Source organism: Pseudophryne corroboree, unplaced genomic scaffold (genome assembly GCF_028390025.1).
Source record: "Pseudophryne corroboree isolate aPseCor3 unplaced genomic scaffold, aPseCor3.hap2 scaffold_207, whole genome shotgun sequence".
Lineage (NCBI taxonomy): Eukaryota > Metazoa > Chordata > Amphibia > Anura > Myobatrachidae > Pseudophryne > Pseudophryne corroboree.
Window position 1 is genome coordinate 434,686 of NW_026968711.1, and position 23,922 is coordinate 458,607.

The 23,922-nt window shown below is 45.7% G+C and overlaps 19 non-coding genes and 3 pseudogenes across 19 annotated transcripts; all 22 read left to right on the plus strand.

The window, feature by feature from the left end:
- The first annotated feature begins 141 nt into the window (after nt 1–141).
- Nucleotides 142–304, plus strand: LOC135005886 (U1 spliceosomal RNA). The gene has a single exon (XR_010206404.1). It is a non-coding gene; the product is annotated as a U1 spliceosomal RNA (small nuclear RNA).
- Nucleotides 305–978: 674 nt separating this feature from the next.
- Nucleotides 979–1,142, plus strand: LOC135005706 (U1 spliceosomal RNA). Its single transcript, XR_010206234.1, has one exon. It is a non-coding gene; the product is annotated as a U1 spliceosomal RNA (small nuclear RNA).
- A 152-nt stretch (nt 1,143–1,294) lies between these two features.
- Nucleotides 1,295–1,431, plus strand: LOC135005949 (U1 spliceosomal RNA; annotated as a pseudogene).
- A 698-nt stretch (nt 1,432–2,129) lies between these two features.
- On the plus strand, nt 2,130–2,293 carry LOC135005735 (U1 spliceosomal RNA). Its single transcript, XR_010206262.1, has one exon. It is a non-coding gene; the product is annotated as a U1 spliceosomal RNA (small nuclear RNA).
- Nucleotides 2,294–2,445: 152 nt separating this feature from the next.
- Nucleotides 2,446–2,608, plus strand: LOC135005855 (U1 spliceosomal RNA). The gene has a single exon (XR_010206375.1). It is a non-coding gene; the product is annotated as a U1 spliceosomal RNA (small nuclear RNA).
- A 674-nt stretch (nt 2,609–3,282) lies between these two features.
- Nucleotides 3,283–3,446, plus strand: LOC135005708 (U1 spliceosomal RNA). The gene has a single exon (XR_010206236.1). It is a non-coding gene; the product is annotated as a U1 spliceosomal RNA (small nuclear RNA).
- A 152-nt stretch (nt 3,447–3,598) lies between these two features.
- Nucleotides 3,599–3,761, plus strand: LOC135005842 (U1 spliceosomal RNA). Its single transcript, XR_010206363.1, has one exon. It is a non-coding gene; the product is annotated as a U1 spliceosomal RNA (small nuclear RNA).
- Nucleotides 3,762–4,435: 674 nt separating this feature from the next.
- Nucleotides 4,436–4,599, plus strand: LOC135005671 (U1 spliceosomal RNA). The gene has a single exon (XR_010206200.1). It is a non-coding gene; the product is annotated as a U1 spliceosomal RNA (small nuclear RNA).
- Nucleotides 4,600–4,741: 142 nt separating this feature from the next.
- Nucleotides 4,742–4,904, plus strand: LOC135005762 (U1 spliceosomal RNA). The gene has a single exon (XR_010206288.1). It is a non-coding gene; the product is annotated as a U1 spliceosomal RNA (small nuclear RNA).
- A 670-nt stretch (nt 4,905–5,574) lies between these two features.
- Nucleotides 5,575–5,738, plus strand: LOC135006056 (U1 spliceosomal RNA). The gene has a single exon (XR_010206514.1). It is a non-coding gene; the product is annotated as a U1 spliceosomal RNA (small nuclear RNA).
- A 3,239-nt stretch (nt 5,739–8,977) lies between these two features.
- Nucleotides 8,978–9,141, plus strand: LOC135005616 (U1 spliceosomal RNA). Its single transcript, XR_010206148.1, has one exon. It is a non-coding gene; the product is annotated as a U1 spliceosomal RNA (small nuclear RNA).
- Nucleotides 9,142–9,293: 152 nt separating this feature from the next.
- Nucleotides 9,294–9,429, plus strand: LOC135005919 (U1 spliceosomal RNA; annotated as a pseudogene).
- Nucleotides 9,430–10,127: 698 nt separating this feature from the next.
- On the plus strand, nt 10,128–10,291 carry LOC135005632 (U1 spliceosomal RNA). The gene has a single exon (XR_010206163.1). It is a non-coding gene; the product is annotated as a U1 spliceosomal RNA (small nuclear RNA).
- Nucleotides 10,292–10,443: 152 nt separating this feature from the next.
- LOC135005820 (U1 spliceosomal RNA) lies at nt 10,444–10,606 on the plus strand. Its single transcript, XR_010206343.1, has one exon. It is a non-coding gene; the product is annotated as a U1 spliceosomal RNA (small nuclear RNA).
- Nucleotides 10,607–11,280: 674 nt separating this feature from the next.
- Nucleotides 11,281–11,444, plus strand: LOC135005577 (U1 spliceosomal RNA). The gene has a single exon (XR_010206111.1). It is a non-coding gene; the product is annotated as a U1 spliceosomal RNA (small nuclear RNA).
- Nucleotides 11,445–11,596: 152 nt separating this feature from the next.
- On the plus strand, nt 11,597–11,759 carry LOC135005887 (U1 spliceosomal RNA). Its single transcript, XR_010206405.1, has one exon. It is a non-coding gene; the product is annotated as a U1 spliceosomal RNA (small nuclear RNA).
- A 674-nt stretch (nt 11,760–12,433) lies between these two features.
- LOC135005709 (U1 spliceosomal RNA) lies at nt 12,434–12,597 on the plus strand. The gene has a single exon (XR_010206237.1). It is a non-coding gene; the product is annotated as a U1 spliceosomal RNA (small nuclear RNA).
- Nucleotides 12,598–12,749: 152 nt separating this feature from the next.
- On the plus strand, nt 12,750–12,885 carry LOC135005967 (U1 spliceosomal RNA; annotated as a pseudogene).
- Nucleotides 12,886–13,905: 1,020 nt separating this feature from the next.
- LOC135005689 (U1 spliceosomal RNA) lies at nt 13,906–14,069 on the plus strand. Its single transcript, XR_010206217.1, has one exon. It is a non-coding gene; the product is annotated as a U1 spliceosomal RNA (small nuclear RNA).
- A 152-nt stretch (nt 14,070–14,221) lies between these two features.
- Nucleotides 14,222–14,384, plus strand: LOC135005763 (U1 spliceosomal RNA). Its single transcript, XR_010206289.1, has one exon. It is a non-coding gene; the product is annotated as a U1 spliceosomal RNA (small nuclear RNA).
- A 674-nt stretch (nt 14,385–15,058) lies between these two features.
- Nucleotides 15,059–15,222, plus strand: LOC135005710 (U1 spliceosomal RNA). Its single transcript, XR_010206238.1, has one exon. It is a non-coding gene; the product is annotated as a U1 spliceosomal RNA (small nuclear RNA).
- Nucleotides 15,223–15,374: 152 nt separating this feature from the next.
- LOC135005844 (U1 spliceosomal RNA) lies at nt 15,375–15,537 on the plus strand. Its single transcript, XR_010206364.1, has one exon. It is a non-coding gene; the product is annotated as a U1 spliceosomal RNA (small nuclear RNA).
- Nucleotides 15,538–23,922: the final 8,385 nt, after the last annotated feature.

The window sequence follows — 23,922 nt, forward strand, 5'->3', positions numbered from 1 at the left end:
TAAAAGTCAGATTTCTTTGTCTCAGATTTTCCTCTAGCCTTGTTCTTCTTTCGAGAGTTCCCTTGTGCTGCCTTAGTTGGATCTCCTTCACTTTACAGGGGGGTACCCGAGCAGCGACCCTCCCCAGCTCTAGCCCAACTCCTACTTACCTGCCAGGTGAGATACTATGATCATGAAGGTGCTTCTCCCAGGGCAAGGCTAACCCATTGCACTCTGGGTGTGCTGCTCCTGCGATTTCCCCAAATGTGGGAAACTTGACTGTATAATTTGTGTTTCCCCTGGTCGGCTCTCGTATAATTCAGATCTCTTTGTCTCAGGTCTCTCTCCAGCCTAGTTTGCTGTCTGTTTCCACTTCTCTTTTCTTGAGCCGCTCCCTTCTATGCCCTTGCGCACTATCCTGACTTCTCCTCCTGTCTGCTTACTTTGTGCCTTCCAACGCACAATGCGAACTACAGGTAGTGCTGCAGGGCCCACACCCTTTTACTTGCCTTACAGAGCAGCTCTGGAGCTGTTACAGTGCCCAGCTGCTGCAAGAAATCAGCTTGAATGCTTCAGGGGCTGGGGCATAGCCAACATGAGCCCCACACCAAAGGAGGGTGGAGGTGTTTAATGCAAACTAGGGGTCAGCCAAGCGCCGCAAAAGGCCACCATGCCCTGCACGCCCCTTTTCTCTTTTCATATGCAGACGAGGGTTGAAGCCAACTTTGACCCACTGCTTGGATGACATCACCATATGCAAATCCATCTGCGGCAGGCCTTCCCCCAGGAATGCTTGCACTAGTTGTTGCATTTGGTTTGTTGTTTGGGGGTGCTTCAGTATTAGGCAGTCTTCTGCCCTCCCATGTTCATCTGAAAATATATGTTCTCCCTGCAGTTGTTGTCCCAAGATGAGAGTTCCCTTGTGCTGCCTCAGTTGAATCTCCTTTACTTGACAGAGATGTGCATGAGCAGCGGCCCTCCCCAGCCCTATTCCAAATCATACTTATTTTGCATAGGAGATACCATGGTCATGAAGATTTTTCTCCCAGGGTGAGGTTCATTCATTGCATTTTGGGTATGCTGACCCCTGTGATTTCCCCAAATGTGGGAAACTTGACTGCATTATTTGTGGTAGTGGGAGACTGTGTTTGTGCTTTCCTCTGGTCAGCTCTGGTAAAAGTCAGATTTCTTTGTCTCAGATCTTCCTCTAGCCTTGTTCTTCTTTCAAGAGTTCCCTGGTGCTGCCTCAGTTGGATCTCCTTCACTTCACAGGGGGGAACCCGAGCAGCGACCCTCCCCAGCTCTAGCCCAACTCCTACTTACCTGCCAGGTGAGATACTATGATCATGAAGGTGCTTCTCCCAGGGCAAGGCTCAACCATTGCACTCTGGGTGTGCTGCTCCTGCGATTTCCCCAAAATGTGGGAAACTTGACTGCATAATTTGTGTTTCCCCTCGTCGGCTCTCGTATAATTCAGATCTCTTTGTCTCAGGTCTCTCTCCAGCCTAGTTTGCTGTCTGTTTCCACTTCTCTTTTCTTGAGCCGCTCCCTTCTATGCCCTTGCGCACTATCCTGACTTCTCCCGTCTGCTTACTTCGTGCCTTCCAACGCACAATGCGAACTACAGGTAGTGCTGCAGGGTCCACACCCTTTTACTTGCCTTACAGAGTAGCTCTGGAGCAGTTACAGTGCCCAGCTGCTGCAAGAAATCAGCTTGAATGCTTCAGGGGCTGGGGCATAGCCAACATGAGCCCCACACCGAAGGAGGGTGGAGGTGTGTAATGCGAACTAGGGGTCATCCAAGCGCTGCAAAAGGCCGCCATGCCCTGCACGCCCCTTTTCTCTTTTCATATGCAGACGAGGGTTGAAGCCAACTTTGACCCACTGCTTGGATGACATCACCATATGCAAATCCATCTGCTGCAGGCCTTCCCCCAGGAATGCTTGCACTAGTTGTTGCATTTGGTTTGTTGTTTGGGGGTGCATCAGTATTAGGCAGCCTTCTGCCCTCACATGTTCATCAGAAAATATGTGTTCTCCCTGCAGTTGTTGTCCCCAGATGAGAGTTCCCTTGTGCTGCCTCAGTTGAATCTCCTTTACTTGACAGAGATGTGCCTGAGCAGCGGCCCTCCCCAGCCCTATCCCAAATCATACTTATTTTGCATAGGCGATACCATGGTCATGAAGATTGTTCTCCCAAGGTGAGGTTCATTCATTGCATTCTGGGTATGCTGACCCCTGTGATTTCCCCAAATGTGGGAAACTCGACAGCATTATTTGTGGTAGTGGGGGACTGTGTTTGTGCTTTCCTCTGGTCAGCTCTGGAAAAAGTCAGATTTCTTTGTCTCAGATCTTCCTCTAGCCTTGTTCTTCTTTCGAGAGTTCCCTTGTGCTACCTCAGTTGGATCTCTTTCACTTGACAGGGGGGTGCCCGAACAGCGACCCTCCCCAGCTCTAGCCCAACTCCTACTTACCTGCCAGGTGAGATACTATGATTATGAAGGTGCTTCTCCCAGGGCAAGGCTCACCCATTGCACTCTGGGTGTGCTGCCCCTGCGATTTCCCCAAATGTGGGAAACTTGACTGCATAATTTGTGTTTCCCCTGGTCGGCTCTCGTATAATTCAGATCTCTTTGTCTCAGGTCTCTCTCCAGCCTAGTTTGCTGTCTGTTTCCACTTCTCTTTTCTTGAGCCGCTCCCTTCTATGCCCTTGCGCACTATCCTGACTTCTCCTCCTGTCTGCTTACTTTGTGCCTTCCAACGCACAATGCGATCTACAGGTAGTGCTGCAGGGCCCAGACCCTTTTACTTGCCTTACAGAGCAGCTCTGGAGCTGTTACAGTGCCCAGCTGCTGCAAGAAATCAGCTTGAATGCTTCAGGGGCTGGGGCATAGCCAACATGAGCCCCACACCAAAGGAGGGTGGAGGTGTTTAATGCAAACTAGGGGTCAGCCAAGCGCCGCAAAAGGCCACCATGCCCTGCACGCCCCTTTTCTCTTTTCATATGCAGACGAGGGTTGAAGCCAACTTTGACCCACTGCTTGGATGACATCACCATATGCAAATCCCTCTGCGGCAGGCCTTCCCCCAGGAATGCTTGCACTAGTTGTTGCATTTGGTTTGTTGTTTGGGGGTGCTTCAGTATTAGGCAGCCTTCTGCCCTCCCATGTTCATCTGAAAATATATGTTCTCCCTGCAGTTGTTGTCCCAAGATGAGAGTTCCCTTGTGCTGCCTCAGTTGAATCTCCTTTACTTGACAGAGATGTGCATGAGCAGCGGCCCTCCCCAGCCCTATTCCAAATCATACTTATTTTGCATAGGAGATACCATGGTCATGAAGATTTTTCTCCCAGGGTGAGGTTCATTCATTGCATTTTGGGTATGCTGACCCCTGTGATTTCCCCAAATGTGGGAAACTTGACTGCATTATTTGTGGTAGTGGGAGACTGTGTTTGTGCTTTCCTCTGGTCAGCTCTGGTAAAAGTCAGATTTCTTTGTCTCAGATTTTCCTTTAGCCTTGTTCTTCTTTCGAGAGTTCCCTTGTGCTGCCTCAGTTGGATCTCCTTCACTTTACAGGGGGGTGCCCGAGCAGCGACCCTCCCCAGCTCTAGCCCAACTCCTACTTACCTGCCAGGTGAGATACTATGATCATGAAGGTGCTTCTCCCAGGGCAAGGCTCACCCATTGTACTCTGGGTGTGCTGCTCCTGCGATTTCCCCAAATGTGGGAAACTTGACTGCATAATTTGTGTTTCCCCTGGTCGGCTCTCGTATAATTCAGATCTCTTTGTCTCAGGTCTCTCTCCAGCCTAGTTTGCTGTCTGTTTCCACTTCTCTTTTCTTCAGCCGCTCCCTTCTATACCCTTGTGCACTATCCTGACTTCTCCTCCCGTCTGCTTACTTTGTGCCTTCCAATGCACAATGCAAACTACAGGTAGTGCTGCAGGGCCCACACCCTTTTACTTGCCTTACAGAGCAGCTCTGGAGCTGTTGCAGTGCCAAGCTGCTGCAAGAAATCAGCTTGAATGCTTCAGGGGCTGGGGCATAGCCAACATGAGCCCCACACCGAAGGAGGGTGGAGGTGTTTAATGCAAACTAGGGGTCAGACAAGCGCAGCAAAAGGCCACCATGCCCTGCGCGCCCCTTTTCTGTTTTCATATGCAGACGAGGGTTGAAGCCAACTTTGACCCACTGCTTGGATGACATCACCATATGCAAATCCATCTGCGGCAGGCCTTCCCCCAGGAATGCTTGCACTAGTTGTTGCATTTGGTTTGTTGTTTGGGGGTGCTTCAGTATTAGGCAGCCTTCTGCCCTCCCATGTTCATCTGAAAATATGTGTTCTCCCTGCAGTTGTTGTCCCTAGATGAGAGTTCCCTTGTGCTGCCTCAGTTGAATCTCCTTAACTTGACAGAGATGTGCCTGAGCAGCGGCCCTCCCCAGCTCTATCCCAAATCATACTTATTTTGCATAGGAGATACCATGGTCATGAAGATTATTCTCCCAGGGTGAGGTTCATTCATTGCATTCTGGGTATGCTGACCCCTGTGATTTCCCCAAATGTGGGAAACTCGACTGCTTTATTTGTGGTAGTGGGGGACTGTGTTTGTGTTTTCCTCTGGTCAGCTCTGGTAAAAGTCAGATTTCTTTGTTTCAGAGCCTTGTTCTTCTTTTGAGAGTTCCCTTGTGCTGCCTCAGTTGGATCTCCTTCACTTGACAGGGGGGTGCCCGAGCAGAGACCCTCCCCAGCTCTAGCCCAACTCCTACTTACCTGCCAGGTGAGATACTATGATCATGAAGGTGCTTCTCCCAGGGCAAGGCTCACCCATTGCACTCTGGGTGTGCTGCCCCTGCGATTTCCCCAAATGTGGGAAACTTGACTGCATAATTTGTGTTTCCCCTGGTCGGCTCTCGTATAATTCAGATCTCTTTGTCTCAGGTCTCTCTCCAGCCTAGTTTGCTGTCTGTTTCCACTTCTCTTTTCTTCAGCCGCTCCCTTCTATGCCCTTGTGCACTATCCTGACTTCCCCGTCTGCTTACTTTGTGCCTTCCAATGCACAATGCAAACTACAGGTAGTGCTGCAGGGCCCACACCCTTTTACTTGCTTTACAGAGCAGCTCTGGAGCTGTTACAGTGCCCAGCTGCTGCAAGAAATCAGCTTGAATGCTTCAGGGGCTGGGGCATAGCCAACATGAGCCCCACACCGAAGGAGGGTGGAGGTGTTTAATGCGAACTAGGGGTCATCCAAGCGCCGCAAAAGGCAGCCATGCCCTGCACACCCCTTTTTTATTTTCATATGCAGACGAGGGTTGAAGCCAACTTTGACCCACTGCTTGGATGACATCACCATATGCAAATCCGTCTGCTGCAGGCCTTCCCCCAGGAATGCTTGCACTAGTAGTTGCATTTGGTTTGTTGTTTGGGGGTGCTTCAGTATTAGGCAGCCTTCTGCCCTCCCATGTTCATCTGAAAATATGTGTTCTCCCTGCAGTTGTTGTCCCCAGATGAGAGTTCCCTTGTGCTGCCTCAGTTGAATCTCCTTTACTTGACAGAGATGTGCCTGAGCAGCGGCCCTCCCCAGCCCTATCCCAAATCATACTTATTTTGCATAGGAGATACCATGGTCATGAAGATTGTTCTCCCAGGGTGATGTTCATTCATTGCACTCTGGGTATGCTGACCCCTGTGATTTCCCCAAATGTGGGAAACTCGACTGCATTATTTGTGGTAGTGGGGGACTGTGTTTGTGCTTTCCTCTGGTCAGCTCTGGTAAAAGTCAGATTTCTTTGTCTCAGATCTTCCTCTAGCCTTGTTCTTCTTTCGAGAGTTCCCTTGTGCTGCCTCAGTTGGATCTCCTTCACTTGACAGGGGGTGCCCGAGCAGCAATCCTCCACAGCTCTAGCCCAACTCCTACTTACCTGCCAGGTGAGATACTATGATCTTCACTGTTAGGGCAATCAGGATGTGGAATTCCCTGCCAGGGAAGGTGGTAATGGCGGACTCTGTAATTGGATTTAAAAAAGGAATGGATACATTTCTGAATGAAAAAGCTATCCAAGGTTATAATACTTAAAATATCAACATGGTTAATCCGGGGGTAACATGAGTTATAGTAGCTAACTAGTCATAAAACATTATTCAGCAAGTATGTAGAATCATCACAACTTAAATCAGGTTGAACACGATGGGCAATTTGCCTCTATTCAACCTCAAAAACTATGTTACCATATGTTACTATATTACTATGTTACTGTAGTATACAGAACACCACAATGTAATGAGCAGTGATAGTGAGCACTGATGAGGATACTAGAACTGACACTGAGCAGCAAGATGCAGCACTGGACTATTAGTAATGTACTGTAGTATGCTGAGCACCACAATGCAGCACAAGACAATGAGCAGTGATACTGAGCACTGATGAGGATACTACTGAGAACTGACACTGAGCAGGAGAGACACACTACTAGTATTACTGAGCAGCAATAAGTAACCACTGATACTGAGCACTGATATTGAGATTTCCACTGAGAGAACATAGCCACGTCCTCTCCGCTCTCTCTTCAATGCACGAGTAAAAATGGCGGCAACGCGCAGCTCTTTATATGGAATCCGAATCTCGCGAGAATCCGACAGCGGGATGATGACATTTTCCCTTGTTCAGGTTTTCCGAGTCAGGCAGGAACAACCGAGCCTGCCTCGGACCAGTGTAAACCACGTGGAGTTCGTCGGGAATTCGGTTCTCGGAGAACCGAACCCGCTCCTCTATATATACTATATTACTATGTTACTGTAGTATACAGAACACCACAATGCAATGAGCAGTGATAGTGAGCACTGATGAGGATACTAGAACTGACACTGAGCAGCAAGATGCAGCACTGGACTATTAGTAATGTACTGTAGTATGCTGAGCACCACAATGCAGCACAAGACAATGAGCAGTGATACTGAGCACTGATGAGGATACTACTGAGAACTGACACTGAGCAGGAGAGACACACTACTAGTATTACTGAGCAGCAATAAGTAACCACTGATACTGAGCACTGATATTGAGATTTCCACTGAGAGAACATAGCCACGTCCTCTCCGCTCTCTCTTCAATGCACGAGTAAAAATGGCAGCAACGCGCAGCTCTTTATATGGAATCCGAATCTCACGAGAATCTGACAGCGGGATGATGACATTTTCCCTTGTTCAGGTTTTCCGAGTCAGGCAGGAACAACCGAGCCTGCCTCGGACCAATGTAAACCACGTGGAGTTCGTGGGGAATTCGGTTCTCGGAGAACCGAACCCACTCCTCTCTACCTTATACCCATCAATTGTTTTTATTTTCAATCTAAGCCCCTGCAGTTTTCTGTAAGCATCTGCTTCGCTATGATGATCAACAAGTCACAAGGGCAAACACTCAGGGCTTGAGGCGTAGATCTTAGGACCAGCTGCTACAAGCATGGCAGAGGTGTCACTATCACTGGTGACACCCAGAGAGGTGGCGAGGGAGATTGTAATGCAGTGCGCGCAGATAAACAGCGCAATGGTAAAAAGGAGGCATGGTTTCATAGGTAGGGGCGTGGCCTGGTGGCCTGAATCTACATTTTGTTGCTCCGGGTGTCCCGGGGGTTGGGGCTGCACCCGGGGACTAGTGTGTGAGCGGTGCTGGCTCCTGCACAGTGACAGGGCATGGCCACCCAGCATGACGCCTCCCTTCTTGACCATGCTGTAATTGCAGTCGCACTGCAGTTCAGCGTGATCATAAAAAATGGTGTAGGCTCCTGCTGGTGCAGACTGTAGAGAAAAGCTGCTGTGACCACGCCCCCTGTGTCTCCTCCGTTGCAGACCCCATTTTGAAGCCTTGCCCCCGGACTAAGAGAAAAGAATGCCCTTGCGCACTATCCTGACTTCTCCTCCCGTCTGCTTAATTTGTGCCTTCCAACGCACAATGCGAACAACAGGTGGTGCTGCAGGGCCCACACACTTTTACTTGCCTTACAGAACAGCTCTGGAGCTGTTACAGTGCCCAGCTGCTGCAAGAAATCAGCTTGAATGCATCAGGGGATGGGGCATGGCCAACATGAGCCCCACACCAAAGGAGGGTGGGGGTGTTTAATGCGAACTAGGGGTCATCCAAGCACTGCAAAAGGCCGCCATGCCCTGCATGCCCCTTTTCTCTTTTCATATGCAGATGAGGGTTCCAGTCAACTTTGGCCCACTGCTTGGATTTACATCACCGTATGCAAATCCGTCTGCTGCAGACCTTCCCCCAGGAGTGCTTGTACTAGTTGTTGCATATGGGCCCTCATTCCGAGTCGTTCGCTCTGTAAATTTCATCGCATCGCAGTGAAATTCTGCTTAGTACGCATGCGCAATATTCGCACTGCGACTGCGCCAAGTAATTTTACAATGAAGAAAGTATTTTTACTCACGGATTTTTCTTCGCTCCGGCGATCGTAATGTGATTGACAGGAAATGGGTGTTACTGGGCGGAAACAGGCCGTTTTATGGGCGTGTGGGAAAAAACGCTACAGTTTCCGGAAAAAACGCAGGAGTGGCCGGAGAAACGGGGGAGTGTCTGGGCGAACTCTGGGAGTGTTTGTGACGTCAAACCAGGAACGACAAGCACTGAACTGATCGCAGATGCAGAGTAAGTCTGAAGCTACTCTGAAACTGCTAAGTAGTTTGTAATCGCAATATTGCGAATACATCGGTCGCAATTTTAAGAAGCTAAGATTCACTCCCAGTAGGCGGCGGCTTAGCGTGTGTAACTCTGCTAAAATCGCCTTGCGAGCGATCAACTCGGAATGAGGGCCATGGTTTGATATTTGATGGTGCTTCAGTATTAGGCAGCCTTCCGCCCTCCCATGTTCATCTGAAAAGATGTGGTCTCCCTGCAGTTGTTGTCCCCAGATGAGAGTTCCCTTGTGCTGCCTCAGTTGAATCTCCTTTACTTGACAGAGATGTGCCTGAGCAGCGGCCCTCACCAGCCCTATCCCAAATCATACTTATTTTGCATAGGAGATACCATGGTCATGAAGATTGTTCTCCCAGGGTTAGGTTCATTCATTGCATTCTGGGTATGCTGACCCCTGTGATTTTCCCAAATGTGGGAAACTCGACTGCATTATTTGTGGTAGTGGGGGACTGTGTTTGTGCTTTCCTCTGGTCAGCTCTGGTAAAAGTCAGATTTCTTTGTCTCAGATCTTCCTCTAGCCTTGTTCTTCTTTCGAGAGTTCCCTGGTGCTGCTTCAGTTGGATCTCCTTCACTTCACAGGGGGGAACCCGAGCAGCGACCCTCCCCAGCTCTAGCCCAACTCCTACTTACCTGCCAGGTGAGATACTATGATCATGAAGGTGCTTCTCCCAGGGCAAGGCTCAACCATTGCACTCTGGGTGTGCTGCTCCTGCGATTTCCCCAAATGTGGGAAACTTGACTGCATAATTTGTGTTTCCCCTCGTCGGCTCTCGTATAATTCAGATCTCTTTGTCTCAGGTCTCTCTCCAGCCTAGTTTGCTGTCTGTTTCCACTTCTCTTTTCTTGAGCCGCTCCCTTCTATGCCCTTGCGCACTATCCTGACTTCTCCCGTCTGCTTACTTCGTGCCTTCCAACGCACAATGCGAACTACAGGTAGTGCTGCAGGGCCCACACCCTTTTACTTGCCTTACAGAGTAGCTCTGGAGCAGTTACAGTGCCCAGCTGCTGCAAGAAATCAGCTTTAATGCTTCAGGGGCTGGGGCATAGCCAACATGAGCCCCACACCGAAGGAGGGAGGAGGTGTGTAATGCAAACTAGGGGTCATCCAAGCGCTGCAAAAGGCCGCCATGCCCTGCACGCCCCTTTTCTCTTTTCATATGCAGACGAGGGTTGAAGCCAACTTTGACCCACTGCTTGGATGACATCACCATATGCAAATCCATCTGCTGCAGGCCTTCCCCCAGGAATGCTTGCACTAGTTGTTGCATTTGGTTTGTTGTTTGGGGGTGCTTCAGTATTAGGCAGCCTTCTGCCCTCACATGTTCATCTGAAAATATGTGTTCTCCCTGCAGTTGTTGTCCCCAGATGAGAGTTCCCTTGTGCTGCCTCAGTTGAATCTCCTTTACTTGACAGAGATGTGCCTGAGCAGCGGCCCTCCCCAGCCCTATCCCAAATCATACTTATTTTGCATAGGCGATACCATGGTCATGAAGATTGTTCTCCCAGGGTGAGGTTCATTCATTGCATTCTGGGTATGCTGACCCCTGTGATTTCCCCAAATGTGGGAAACTCGACTGCATTATTTGTGGTAGTGGGGGACTGTGTTTGTGCTTTCCTCTGGCCAGCTCTGGAAAAAGTCAGATTTCTTTGTCTCAGATCTTCCTCTAGCCTTGTTCTTCTTTCGAGAGTTCCCTTGTGCTGCCTCAGTTGGATCTCTTTCACTTGACAGGGGGGTGCCCGAACAGCGACCCTCCCCAGCTCTAGCCCAACTCCTACTTACCTGCCAGGTGAGATACTATGATCATGAAGGTGCTTCTCCCAGGGCAAGGCTCACCCATTGCACTCTGGGTGTGCTGCCCCTGCGATTTCCCCAAATGTGGGAAACTTGACTGCATAATTTGTGTTTCCCTTGGTCGGCTCTCGTATAATTCAGATCTCTTTGTCTCAGGTCTCTCTCCAGCCTAGTTTGCTGTCTGTTTCCACTTCTCTTTTCTTCAGCCGCTCCCTTCTATACCCTTGTGCACTATCCTGACTTCTCCTCCCGTCTGCTTACTTTGTGCCTTCCAATGCACAATGCAAACTACAGGTAGTGCTGCAGGGCCCACACCCTTTTACTTGCCTTACAGAGCAGCTCTGGAGCTGTTACAGTGCCCAGCTGCTGCAAGAAATCAGCTTGAATGCTCCAGGGGATGGGGCATGGCCAACATGAGCCCCACACCAAAGGAGGGTGGAGGTGTTTAATGCGAACTAGGGGTCATCCAAGCACCGCAAAAGGCCGCCATGCCCTGCACGCCCCTTTTCTCTTTTCATATGCAGATGAGGGTTGAAGCCAACTTTGACCCACTGCTTGGATGACATCACCGTATGCAAATCCGTCTTCTGCAGAACTTCCCCCAGGAATGCTTGCACTAGTTGTTGCATTTGGTTTGTTGTTTGGGGGTGCTTCAGTATTAGGCAGCCTTCTGCCCTCCCATGTTCATCTGAAAATATGTGTTCTCCCTGCAGTTGTTGTCCCCAGATGAGAGTTCCCTTGTGCTGCCTCAGTTAAATCTCCTTTACTTGACAGAGATGTGCATGAGCAGCGGCCCTCCCCAGCCCTATTCCAAATCATACTTATTTTGCATAGGAGATACCATGGTCATGAAGATTTTTCTCCCAGGGTGAGGTTCATTCATTGCATTTTGGGTATGCTGACCCCTGTGATTTCCCCAAATGTGGGAAACTCAACTGCATTATTTGTGGTAGTGGGGGACTGTGTTTGTGCTTTCCTCTGGTCAGCTCTGGTAAAAGTCAGATTTCTTTGTCTCAGATTTTCCTCTAGCCTTGTTCTTCTTTCGAGAGTTCCCTTGTGCTGCCTTAATTGGATCTCCTTCACTTTACAGGGGGGTACCCTAGCAGCGACCCTCCCCAGCTCTAGCCCAACTCCTACTTACCTGCCAGGTGAGATACTATGATCATGAAGGTGCTTCTCCCAGGGCAAGGCTAACCCATTGCACTCTGGGTGTGCTGCTCCTGCGATTTCCCCAAATGTGGGAAACTTGACTGTATAATTTGTGTTTCCCCTGGTCGGCTCTCGTATAATTCAGATCTCTTTGTCTCAGGTCTCTCTCCAGCCTAGTTTGCTGTCTGTTTCCACTTCTCTTTTCTTGAGCCGCTTACTTCTATGCCCTTGCGCACTATCCTGACTTCTCCTCCTGTCTGCTTACTTTGTGCCTTCCAACGCACAATGCGAACTACAGGTAGTGCTGCAGGGCCCACACCCTTTTACTTGCCTTACAGAGCAGCTCTGGAGCTGTTACAGTGCCCAGCTGCTGCAAGAAATCAGCTTGAATGCTTCAGGGGCTGGGGCATAGCCAACATGAGCCCCACACCAAAGGAGGGTGGAGGTGTTTAATGCAAACTAGGGGTCAGCCAAGCGCCGCAAAAGGCCACCATGCCCTGCACGCCCCTTTTCTCTTTTCATATGCAGACGAGGGTTGAAGCCAACTTTGACCCACTGCTTGGATGACATCACCATATGCAAATCCATCTGCGGCAGGCCTTCCCCCAGGAATGCTTGCACTAGTTGTTGCATTTGGTTTGTTGTTTGGGGGTGCTTCAGTATTAGGCAGTCCTCTGCCCTCCCATGTTCATCTGAAAATATATGTTCTCCCTGCAGTTGTTGTCCCAAGATGAGAGTTCCCTTGTGCTGCCTCAGTTGAATCTCCTTTACTTGACAGAGATGTGCATGAGCAGCGGCCCTCCCCAGCCCTATTCCAAATCATACTTATTTTGCATAGGAGATACCATGGTCATGAAGATTTTTCTCCCAGGGTGAGGTTCATTCATTGCATTTTGGGTATGCTGACCCCTGTGATTTCCCCAAATGTGGGAAACTTGACTGCATTATTTGTGGTAGTGGGAGACTGTGTTTGTGCTTTCCTCTGGTCAGCTCTGGTAAAAGTCAGATTTCTTTGTCTCAGATCTTCCTCTAGCCTTGTTCTTCTTTCGAGAGTTCCCTGGTGCTGCCTCAGTTGGATCTCCTTCACTTCACAGGGGGGAACCCGAGCAGCGACCCTCCCCAGCTCTAGCCCAACTCCTACTTACCTGCCAGGTGAGATACTATGATCATGAAGGTGCTTCTCCCAGGGCAAGGCTCAACCATTGCACTCTGGGTGTGCTGCTCCTGCGATTTCCCCAAATGTGGGAAACGTGACTGCATAATTTGTGTTTCCCCTCGTCGGCTCTCGTATAATTCAGATCTCTTTGTCTCAGGTCTCTCTCCAGCCTAGTTTGCTGTCTGTTTCCACTTCTCTTTTCTTGAGCCGCTCCCTTCTATGCCCTTGCGCACTATCCTGACTTCTCCCGTCTGCTTACTTCGTGCCTTCCAACGCACAATGCGAACTACAGGTAGTGCTGCAGGGCCCACACCCTTTTACTTGCCTTACAGAGTAGCTCTGGAGCAGTTACAGTGCCCAGCTGCTGCAAGAAATCAGCTTGAATGCTTCAGGGGCTGGGGCATAGCCAACATGAGCCCCACACCGAAGGAGGGTGGAGGTGTGTAATGCGAACTAGGGGTCATCCAAGCGCTGCAAAAGGCCGCCATGCCCTGCACGCCCCTTTTCTCTTTTCATATGCAGACGAGGGTTGAAGCCAACTTTGACCCACTGCTTGGATGACATCACCATATGCAAATCCATCTGCTGCAGGCCTTCCCCCAGGAATGCTTGCACTAGTTGTTGCATTTGGTTTGTTGTTTGGGGGTGCTTCAGAGTAGCTCTGGAGCAGTTACAGTGCCCAGCTGCTGCAAGAAATCAGCTTGAATGCTTCAGGGGCTGGGGCATAGCCAACATGAGCCCCACACCGAAGGAGGGTGGAGGTGTGTAATGCGAACTAGGGGTCATCCAAGCGCTGCAAAAGGCCGCCATGCCCTGCACGCCCCTTTTCTCTTTTCATATGCAGACGAGGGTTGAAGCCAACTTTGACCCACTGCTTGGATGACATCACCATATGCAAATCCATCTGCTGCAGGCCTTCCCCCAGGAATGCTTGCACTAGTTGTTGCATTTGGTTTGTTGTTTGGGGGTGCTTCAGTATTAGGCAGCCTTCTGCCCTCACATGTTCATCTGAAAATATGTGTTCTCCCTGCAGTTGTTGTCCCCAGATGAGAGTTCCCTTGTGCTGCCTCAGTTGAATCTCCTTTACTTGACAGAGATGTGCCTGAGCAGCGGCCCTCCCCAGCCCTATCCCAAATCATACTTATTTTGCATAGGCGATACCATGGTCATGAAGATTGTTCTCCCAAGGTGAGGTTCATTCATTGCATTCTGGGTATGCTGACCCCTGTGATTTCCCCAAATGTGGGAAACTCGACTGCATTATTTGTGGTAGTGGGGGACTGTGTTTGTGCTTTCCTCTGGTCAGCTCTGGAAAAAGTCAGATTTCTTTGTCTCAGATCTTCCTCTAGCCTTGTTCTTCTTTCGAGAGTTCCCTTGTGCTGCCTCAGTTGGATCTCTTTCACTTGACAGGGGGGTGCCCGAACAGCGACCCTCCCCAGCTCTAGCCCAACTCCTACTTACCTGCCAGGTGAGATACTATGATCATGAAGGTGCTTCTCCCAGGGCAAGGCTCACCCATTGCACTCTGGGTGTGCTGCCCCTGCGATTTCCCCAAATGTGGGAAACTTGACTGCATAATTTGTGTTTCCCCTGGTCGGCTCTCGTATAATTCAGATCTCTTTGTCTCAGGTCTCTCTCCAGCCTAGTTTGCTGTCTGTTTCCACTTCTCTTTTCTTGAGCCGCTCCCTTCTATGCCCTTGCGCACTATCCTGACTTCTCCTCCTGTCTGCTTACTTTGTGCCTTCCAACGCACAATGCGATCTACAGGTAGTGCTGCAGGGCCCAGACCCTTTTACTTGCCTTACAGAGCAGCTCTGGAGCTGTTACAGTGCCCAGCTGCTGCAAGAAATCAGCTTGAATGCTTCAGGGGCTGGGGCATAGCCAACATGAGCCCCACACCAAAGGAGGGTGGAGGTGTTTAATGCAAACTAGGGGTCAGCCAAGCGCCGCAAAAGGCCACCATGCCCTGCACGCCCCTTTTCTCTTTTCATATGCAGACGAGGGTTGAAGCCAACTTTGACCCACTGCTTGGATGACATCACCATATGCAAATCCATTTGCGGCAGGCCTTCCCCCAGGAATGCTTGCACTAGTTGTTGCATTTGGTTTGTTGTTTGGGGGTGCTTCAGTATTAGGCAGCCTTCTGCCCTCCCATGTTCATCTGAAAATATATGTTCTCCCTGCAGTTGTTGTCCCAAGATGAGAGTTCCCTTGTGCTGCCTCAGTTGAATCTCCTTTACTTGACAGAGATGTGCATGAGCAGCGGCCCTCCCCAGCCCTATTCCAAATCATACTTATTTTGCATAGGAGATACCATGGTCATGAAGATTTTTCTCCCAGGGTGAGGTTCATTCATTGCATTTTGGGTATGCTGACCCCTGTGATTTCCCCAAATGTGGGAAACTTGACTGCATTATTTGTGGTAGTGGGAGACTGTGTTTGTGCTTTCCTCTGGTCAGCTCTGGTAAAAGTCAGATTTCTTTGTCTCAGATTTTCCTTTAGCCTTGTTCTTCTTTCGAGAGTTCCCTTGTGCTGCCTCAGTTGGATCTCCTTCACTTTACAGGGGGGTACCCGAGCAGCGACCCTCCCCAGCTCTAGCCCAACTCCTACTTACCTGCCAGGTGAGATACTATGATCATGAAGGTGCTTCTCCCAGGGCAAGGCTCACCCATTGTACTCTGGGTGTGCTGCTCCTGCGATTTCCCCAAATGTGGGAAACTTGACTGCATAATTTGTGTTTCCCCTGGTCGGCTCTCGTATAATTCAGATCTCTTTGTCTCAGGTCTCTCTCCAGCCTAGTTTGCTGTCTGTTTCCACTTCTCTTTTCTTCAGCCGCTCCCTTCTATACCCTTGTGCACTACAAGCTTTGTGTACAGCTTTTCCTTGCCGATATCTCTCTTTTGCAAAGAGATAGGCATTTGAAAATTCAGGGCTATAACGTGTAGATGAAGCACTAACAGGAGGCTTTAAAATTTTCATTCTAGTGTCCTTCGTTTGGGAGAAAAATGCAAAGGTTCAATACAGCTTTTCCTTGCCGATATCTCTCTTTTGCAAAGAGATAGGCATTGGAAAATTCAGGGCTATAACGTGTAGATGAAGCACTAATAGGAGGCTTTAAAATTTTCATTCTAGTGTCCTTCGTTTGGGAGAAACATGCAAAGGTACAATACAGCTTTTCCTTGCCGATATCTCTCTTTTGCAAAGAGATAGGCATTGGAAAATTCAGGGCTATAACGTGTAGATGAAGCACTAACAGGAGGCTTTAAAATTTTCATTCTAGTGTCTTTCGTTTGGGAGAAAAATGCAAAGGTACAATACAGCTTTTCCTTGCCGATATCTCTCTTTTGCAAAGAGCTAGGCATTGGAAAATTCAGGGCTATAACGTGTAGATGAAGCACTAATAGGAGGCTTTAAAATTTTCATTCTAGTGTCTTTCGTTTGGGAGAAAAATGCAAAAGTACAATGCTGCTTTTCCTTGCCGATATCTCTCTTTTGCAAAGAGATAGGCATTGGAAAATTCAGGGCTATAACGTGTAGATGAAGCACTAACAGGAGGCTTTAAATTTTTCATTCTAGTGTCCTTCGTTTGGGAGAAAAATGCAAAGGTACAATACAGCTTTTCCTTGCCGATATCTCTCTTTTGCAAAGAGATAGGCATTGGAAAATTCAGGGCTATAACGTGTAGATGAGGCACTAACAGGAGGCTTTAAAATTTTCATTCTAGTGTCTTTCGTTTGGGAGAAAAATGCAAAGGTACAATACAGCTTTTCCTTGCCGATATCTCTCTTTTGCAAAGAGATAGGCATTGGAAAATTCAGGGCTATAACGTGTAGATGAAGCACTAACAGGAGGCTTTAAATTTTTCATTCTAGTGTCCTTCGTTTGGGAGAAAAATGCAAAGGTACAATACAGCTTTTCCTTGCCGATATCTCTCTTTTGCAAAGAGATAGGCATTGGAAAATTCAGGGCTATAACGTGTAGATGAAGCACTAACAGGAGGCTTTAAAATTTTCATTCTAGTGTCTTTCGTTTGGGAGAAAAATGCAAAAGTACAATGCAGCTTTTCCTTGCCGATATCTCTCTTTTGCAAAGAGATAGGCATTGGAAAATGCAGGGCTATAACGTGTAGATGAAGCACTAACAGGAGGCTTTAACATTTTCATTCTAGTGTACTTCGTTTTGGAGAAAAATGCAAAGGTACAATACAGCTTTTCCTTGCCGATATCTCTCTTTTGCAAAGAGATAGGCATTGGAAAATTCAGGGCTATAACGTGTAGATGAAGCACTAACAGGAGGCTTTAAAATTTTCATTCTAGTGTCTTTCGTTTGGGAGAAAAATGCAAAGGTACAATACAGCTTTTCCTTGCCGATATCTCTCTTTTGCAAAGAGCTAGGCATTGGAAAATTCAGGGCTATAACGTGTAGATGAAGCACTAACAGGAGGCTTTAAAATTTTCATTCTAGTGTCTTTCGTTTGGGAGAAAAATGCAAAGGTACAATACAGCTTTTCCTTGCCGATATCTCTCTTTTGCAAAGAGATAGGCATTGGAAAATTCAGGGCTATAACGTGTATATGAAGCACTAACAGGAGGCTTTAAAATTTTCATTCTAGTGTCTTTCGTTTGGGAGAAAAATGCAAAGGTACAATACAGCTTTTCCTTGCCGATATCTCTCTTTTGCAAAGAGCTAGGCATTGGAAAATTCAGGGCTATAACGTGTAGATGAAGCACTAACAGGAGGCTTTAAAATTTTCATTCTAGTGTCTTTCGTTTGGGAGAAAAATGCAAAGGTACAATACAGCATTTCCTTGCCGATATCTCTCTTTTGCAAAGAGATAGGCATTGGAAAATTCAGGGCTATTACGTGTAGATGAAGCACTAAAAGGAGGCTTTAAAATTTTCATTCTAGTGTCTTTCGTTTGGGAGAAAAATGTAAAAGTACAATGCAGCTTTTCCTTGCCGATATCTCTCTTTTGCAAAGAGATAGGCATTGGAAAATTCAGGGCTATAACGTGTAGATGAAGCACTAACAGGAGGCTTTAAAATTTTCATTCTAGTGTCTTTCGTTTGGGAGAAAAATGCAAAGGTACAATACAGCTTTTCCTTGCCGATATCTCTCTTTTGCAAAGAGCTAGGCATTGGAAAATTCAGGGCTATAACGTGTAGATGAAGCACTAATAGGAGGCTTTAAAATTTTCATTCTAGTGTCTTTCGTTTGGGAGAAAAATGCAAAAGTACAATGCTGCTTTTCCTTGCCGATATCTCTCTTTTGCAAAGAGATAGGCATTGGAAAATTCAGGGCTATAACGTGTAGATGAAGCACTAACAGGAGGCTTTAAATTTTTCATTCTAGTGTCCTTCGTTTGGGAGAAAAATGCAAAGGTACAATACAGCTTTTCCTTGCCGATATCTCTCTTTTGCAAAGAGATAGGCATTGGAAAATTCAGGGCTATAACGTGTAGATGAGGCACTAACAGGAGGCTTTAAAATTTTCATTCTAGTGTCTTTCGTTTGGGAGAAAAATGCAAAGGTACAATACAGCTTTTCCTTGCCGATATCTCTCTTTTGCAAAGAGATAGGCATTGGAAAATTCAGGGCTATAACGTGTAGATGAAGCACTAACAGGAGGCTTTAAATTTTTCATTCTAGTGTCCTTCGTTTGGGAGAAAAATGCAAAGGTACAATACAGCTTTTCCTTGCCGATATCTCTCTTTTGCAAAGAGATAGGCATTGGAAAATTCAGGGCTATAACGTGTAGATGAAGCACTAACAGGAGGCTTTAAAATTTTCATTCTAGTGTCTTTCGTTTGGGAGAAAAATGCAAAAGTACAATGCAGCTTTTCCTTGCCGATATCTCTCTTTTGCAAAGAGATAGGCATTGGAAAATGCAGGGCTATAACGTGTAGATGAAGCACTAACAGGAGGCTTTAACATTTTCATTCTAGTGTACTTCGTTTGGGAGAAAAATGCAAAGGTACAATACAGCTTTTCCTTGCCGATATCTCTCTTTTGCAAAGAGATAGGCATTGGAAAATTCAGGGCTATAACGTGTAGATGAAGCACTAACAGGAGGCTTTAAAATTTTCATTCTAGTGTCTTTCGTTTGGGAGAAAAATGCAAAGGTACAATACAGCTTTTCCTTGCCGATATCTCTCTTTTGCAAAGAGCTAGGCATTGGAAAATTCAGGGCTATAACGTGTAGATGAAGCACTAACAGGAGGCTTTAAAATTTTCATTCTAGTGTCTTTCGTTTGGGAGAAAAATGCAAAGGTACAATACAGCTTTTCCTTGCCGATATCTCTCTTTTGCAAAGAGATAGGCATTGGAAAATTCAGGGCTATAACGTGTATATGAAGCACTAACAGGAGGCTTTAAAATTTTCATTCTAGTGTCTTTCGTTTGGGAGAAAAATGCAAAGGTACAATACAGCTTTTCCTTGCCGATATCTCTCTTTTGCAAAGAGATAGGCATTGGAAAATTCAGGGCTATAACGTGTAGATGAAGCACTAACAGGAGGCTTTAAAATTTTCATTCTAGTGTCCTTCGTTTGGGAGAAAAATGCAAAGGTACAATACAGCATTTCCTTGCCAATATCTCTCTTTTGCAAAGAGCTAGGCATTGGAAAATTCAGGGCTATAACGTGTAGATGAAGCACTAACAGGAGGCTTTAAAATTTTCATTCTAGTGTCTTTCGTTTGGGAGAAAAATGCAAAGGTACAATACAGCATTTCCTTGCCGATATCTCTCTTTTGCAAAGAGATAGGCATTGGAAAATTCAGGGCTATTACGTGTAGATGAAGCACTAAAAGGAGGCTTTAAAATTTTCATTCTAGTGTCTTTCGTTTGGGAGAAAAATGTAAAAGTACAATGCAGCTTTTCCTTGCCGATATCTCTCTTTTGCAAAGAGATAGGCATTGGAAAATTCAGGGCTATAACGTGTAGATGAAGCACTAACAGGAGGCTTTAAAATTTTCATTCTAGTGTCTTTCGTTTGGGAGAAAAATGTAAAAGTACAATGCAGCTTTTCCTTGCCGATATCTCTCTTTTGCAAAGAGATAGGCATTGGAAAATTCAGGGCTATAACGTGTATATGAAGCACTAACAGGAGGCTTTAAAATTTTCATTCTAGTGTCTTTCGTTTGGGAGAAAAATGCAAAGGTACAATACAGCTTTTCCTTGCCGATATCTCTCTTTTGCTAAGAGATAGGCATTGGAAAATTCAGGGCTATAACGTGTAGATGAAGCACTAAAAGGAGGCTTTAAAATTTTCATTCTAGTGTCCTTCGTTTGGGAGAAAAATGCAAAGGTACAATACAGCTTTTCCTTGCCGATATCTCTCTTTTGCAAAGAGATAGGCATTGGAAAATTCAGGGCTATAACGTGTAGATGAAGCACTAATAGGAGGCTTTAAAATTTTCATTCTAGTGTCCTTCGTTTGGGAGAAAAATGCAAAGGTACAATACAGCTTTTCCTTGCCGATATCTCTCTTTTGCAAAGAGATAGGCATTGGAAAATTCAGGGCTATAACGTGTAGATGAAGCACTAACAGGAGGCTTTAAAATTTTCATTCTAGTGTCTTTCGTTTGGGAGAAAAATGCAAAGGTACAATACAGCTTTTCCTTGCCGATATCTCTCTTTTGCAAAGAGCTAGGCATTGGAAAATTCAGGGCTATAACGTGTAGATGAAGCACTAACAGGAGGCTTTAAAATTTTCATTCTAGTGTCTCTCGTTTGGGAGAAAAATGCAAAGGTACAATACAGCATTTCCTTGCCGATATCTCTCTTTTGCAAAGAGATAGGCATTGGAAAATTCAGGGCTATTACGTGTTAGATGAAGCACTGAAAGGAGGCTTTAAAATTTTCATTCTAGTGTCTTTCGTTTGGGAGAAAAATGTAAAAGTACAATGCAGCTTTTCCTTGCCGATATCTCTCTTTTGCAAAGAGATAGGCATTGGAAAATTCAGGGCTATAACGTGTAGATGAAGCACTAATAGGAGGCTTTAAAATTTTCATTCTAGTGTCCTTCGTTTGGGAGAAAAATGCAAAGGTACAATACAGTTTTTCCTTGCCGATATCTCTCTTTTGCAAAGAGATAGGCATTGGAAAATTCAGGGCTATAACGTGTAGATGAAGCACTAACAGGAGGCTTTAAAATTTTCATTCTAGTGTCTTTCGTTTGGGAGAAAAATGCAAAGGTACAATACAGCTTTTCCTTGCCGATATCTCTCTTTTGCAAAGAGATAGGCATTTGAAAATTCAGGGCTATAACGTGTAGATGAAGCACTAACAGGAGGCTTTAAAATTTTCATTCTAGTGTCCTTCGTTTGGGAGAAAAATGCAAAGGTACAATACAGCTTTTCCTTGCCGATATCTCTCTTTTGCAAAGAGATAGGCATTGGAAAATTCAGGGCTATAACGTGTAGATGAAGCACTAATAGGAGGCTTTAAAATTTTCATTCTAGTGTCCTTCGTTTGGGAGAAACATGCAAAGGTACAATACAGCTTTTCCTTGCCGATATCTCTCTTTTGCAAAGAGATAGGCATTGGAAAATTCAGGGCTATAACGTGTAGATGAAGCACTAACAGGAGGCTTTAAAATTTTCATTCTAGTGTCTTTCGTTTGGGAGAAAAATGCAAAGGTACAATACAGCTTTTCCTTGCCGATATCTCTCTTTTGCAAAGAGCTAGGCATTGGAAAATTCAGGGCTATAACGTGTAGATGAAGCACTAATAGGAGGCTTTAAAATTTTCATTCTAGTGTCCTTCGTTTGGGAGAAAAATGCAAAGGTACAATACAGCTTTTCCTTGCCGATATCTCTCTTTTGCAAAGAGATAGGCATTGGAAAATTCAGGGCTATAACGTGTAGATGAAGCACTAACAGGAGGCTTTAAAATTTTCATTCTAGTGTCTTTCGTTTGGGAGAAAAATGCAAAGGTACAATACAGCTTTTCCTTGCCGATATCTCTCTTTTGCAAAGAGCTAGGCATTGGAAAATTCAGGGCTATAACGTGTAGATGAAGCACTAACAGGAGGCTTTAAATTTTTCATTCTAGTGTCCTTCGTTTGGGAGAAAAATGCAAAGGTACAATACAGCTTTTCCTTGCCGATATCTCTCTTTTGCAAAGAGATAGGCATTGGAAAATTCAGGGCTATAACGTGTAGATGAAGCACTAACAGGAGGCTTTAAAATTTTCATTCTAGTGTCTTTCGTTTGGGAGAAAAATGCAAAGGTACAATACAGCTTTTCCTTGCCGATATCTCTCTTTTGCAAAGAGATAGGCATTGGAAAATTCAGGGCTATAACGTGTAGATGAAGCACTAACAGGAGGCTTTAAATTTTTCATTCTAGTGTCCTTCGTTTGGGAGAAAAATGCAAAGGTACAATACAGCTTTTCCTTGCCGATATCTCTCTTTTGCAAAGAGATAGGCATTGGAAAATTCAGGGCTATAACGTGTAGATGAAGCACTAACAGGAGGCTTTAAAATTTTCATTCTAGTGTCTTTCGTTTGGGAGAAAAATGCAAAAGTACAATGCAGCTTTTCCTTGCCGATATCTCTCTTTTGCAAAGAGATAGGCATTGGAAAATGCAGGGCTATAACGTGTAGATGAAGCACTAACAGGAGGCTTTAACATTTTCATTCTAGTGTACTTCGTTTGGGAGAAAAATGCAAAGGTACAATACAGCTTTTCCTTGCCGATATCTCTCTTTTGCAAAGAGATAGGCATTGGAAAATTCAGGGCTATAACGTGTAGATGAAGCACTAATAGGAGGTTATAAAATTTTCATTCTAGTGTCCTTCGTTTGGGAGAAAAATGCAAAGGTACAATACAGCTTTTCCTTGCCGATATCTCTCTTTTGCAAAGAGATAGGCATTGGAAAATTCAGGGCTATTACGTGTAGATGAAGCACTAACAGGAGGCTTTAAAATTTTCATTCTAGTGTCTTTCGTTTGGGAGAAAAATGCAAAGGTACAATACAGCTTTTCCTTGCCGATATCTCTCTTTTGCAAAGAGCTAGGCATTGGAAAATTCAGGGCTATAACGTGTAGATGAAGCACTAACAGGAGGCTTTAAAATTTTCATTCTAGTGTCTTTCGTTTGGGAGAAAAATGCAAAGGTACAATACAGCTTTTCCTTGCCGATATCTCTCTTTTGCAAAGAGATAGGCATTGGAAAATTCAGGGCTATAACGTGTATATGAAGCACTAACAGGAGGCTTTAAAATTTTCATTCTAGTGTCTTTCGTTTGGGAGAAAAATGCAAAGGTACAATACAGCTTTTCCTTGCCGATATCTCTCTTTTGCAAAGAGATAGGCATTGGAAAATTCAGGGCTATAACGTGTAGATGAAGCACTAACAGTAGACTTTAAAATTTTCATTCTAGTGTCTTTCGTTTGGGAGAAAAATGCAAAGGTACAATACAGCTTTTCCTTGCCAATATCTCTCTTTTGCAAAGAGCTAGGCATTGGAAAATTCAGGGCTATAACGTGTAGATGAAGCACTAACAGGAGGCTTTAAAATTTTCATTCTAGTGTCCTTCGTTTGGGAGAAAAATGCAAAGGTACAATACAGCTTTTCCTTGCCAATATCTCTCTTTTGCAAAGAGCTAGGCATTGGAAAATTCAGGGCTATAACGTGTAGATGAAGCACTAACAGGAGGCTTTAAAATTTTCATTCTAGTGTCTTTCGTTTGGGAGAAAAATGCAAAGGTACAATACAGCATTTCCTTGCCGATATCTCTCTTTTGCAAAGAGATAGGCATTGGAAAATTCAGGGCTATTACGTGTAGATGAAGCACTAAAAGGAGGCTTTAAAATTTTCATTCTAGTGTCTTTCGTTTGGGAGAAAAATGTAAAAGTACAATGCAGCTTTTCCTTGCCGATATCTCTCTTTTGCAAAGAGATAGGCATTGGAAAATTCAGGGCTATAACGTGTAGATGAAGCACTAACAGGAGGCTTTAAAATTTTCATTCTAGTGTCTTTCGTTTGGGAGAAAAATGTAAAAGTACAATGCAGCTTTTCCTTGCCGATATCTCTCTTTTGCAAAGAGATAGGCATTGGAAAATTCAGGGCTATAACGTGTATATGAAGCACTAACAGGAGGCTTTAAAATTTTCATTCTAGTGTCTTTCGTTTGGGAGAAAAATGCAAAG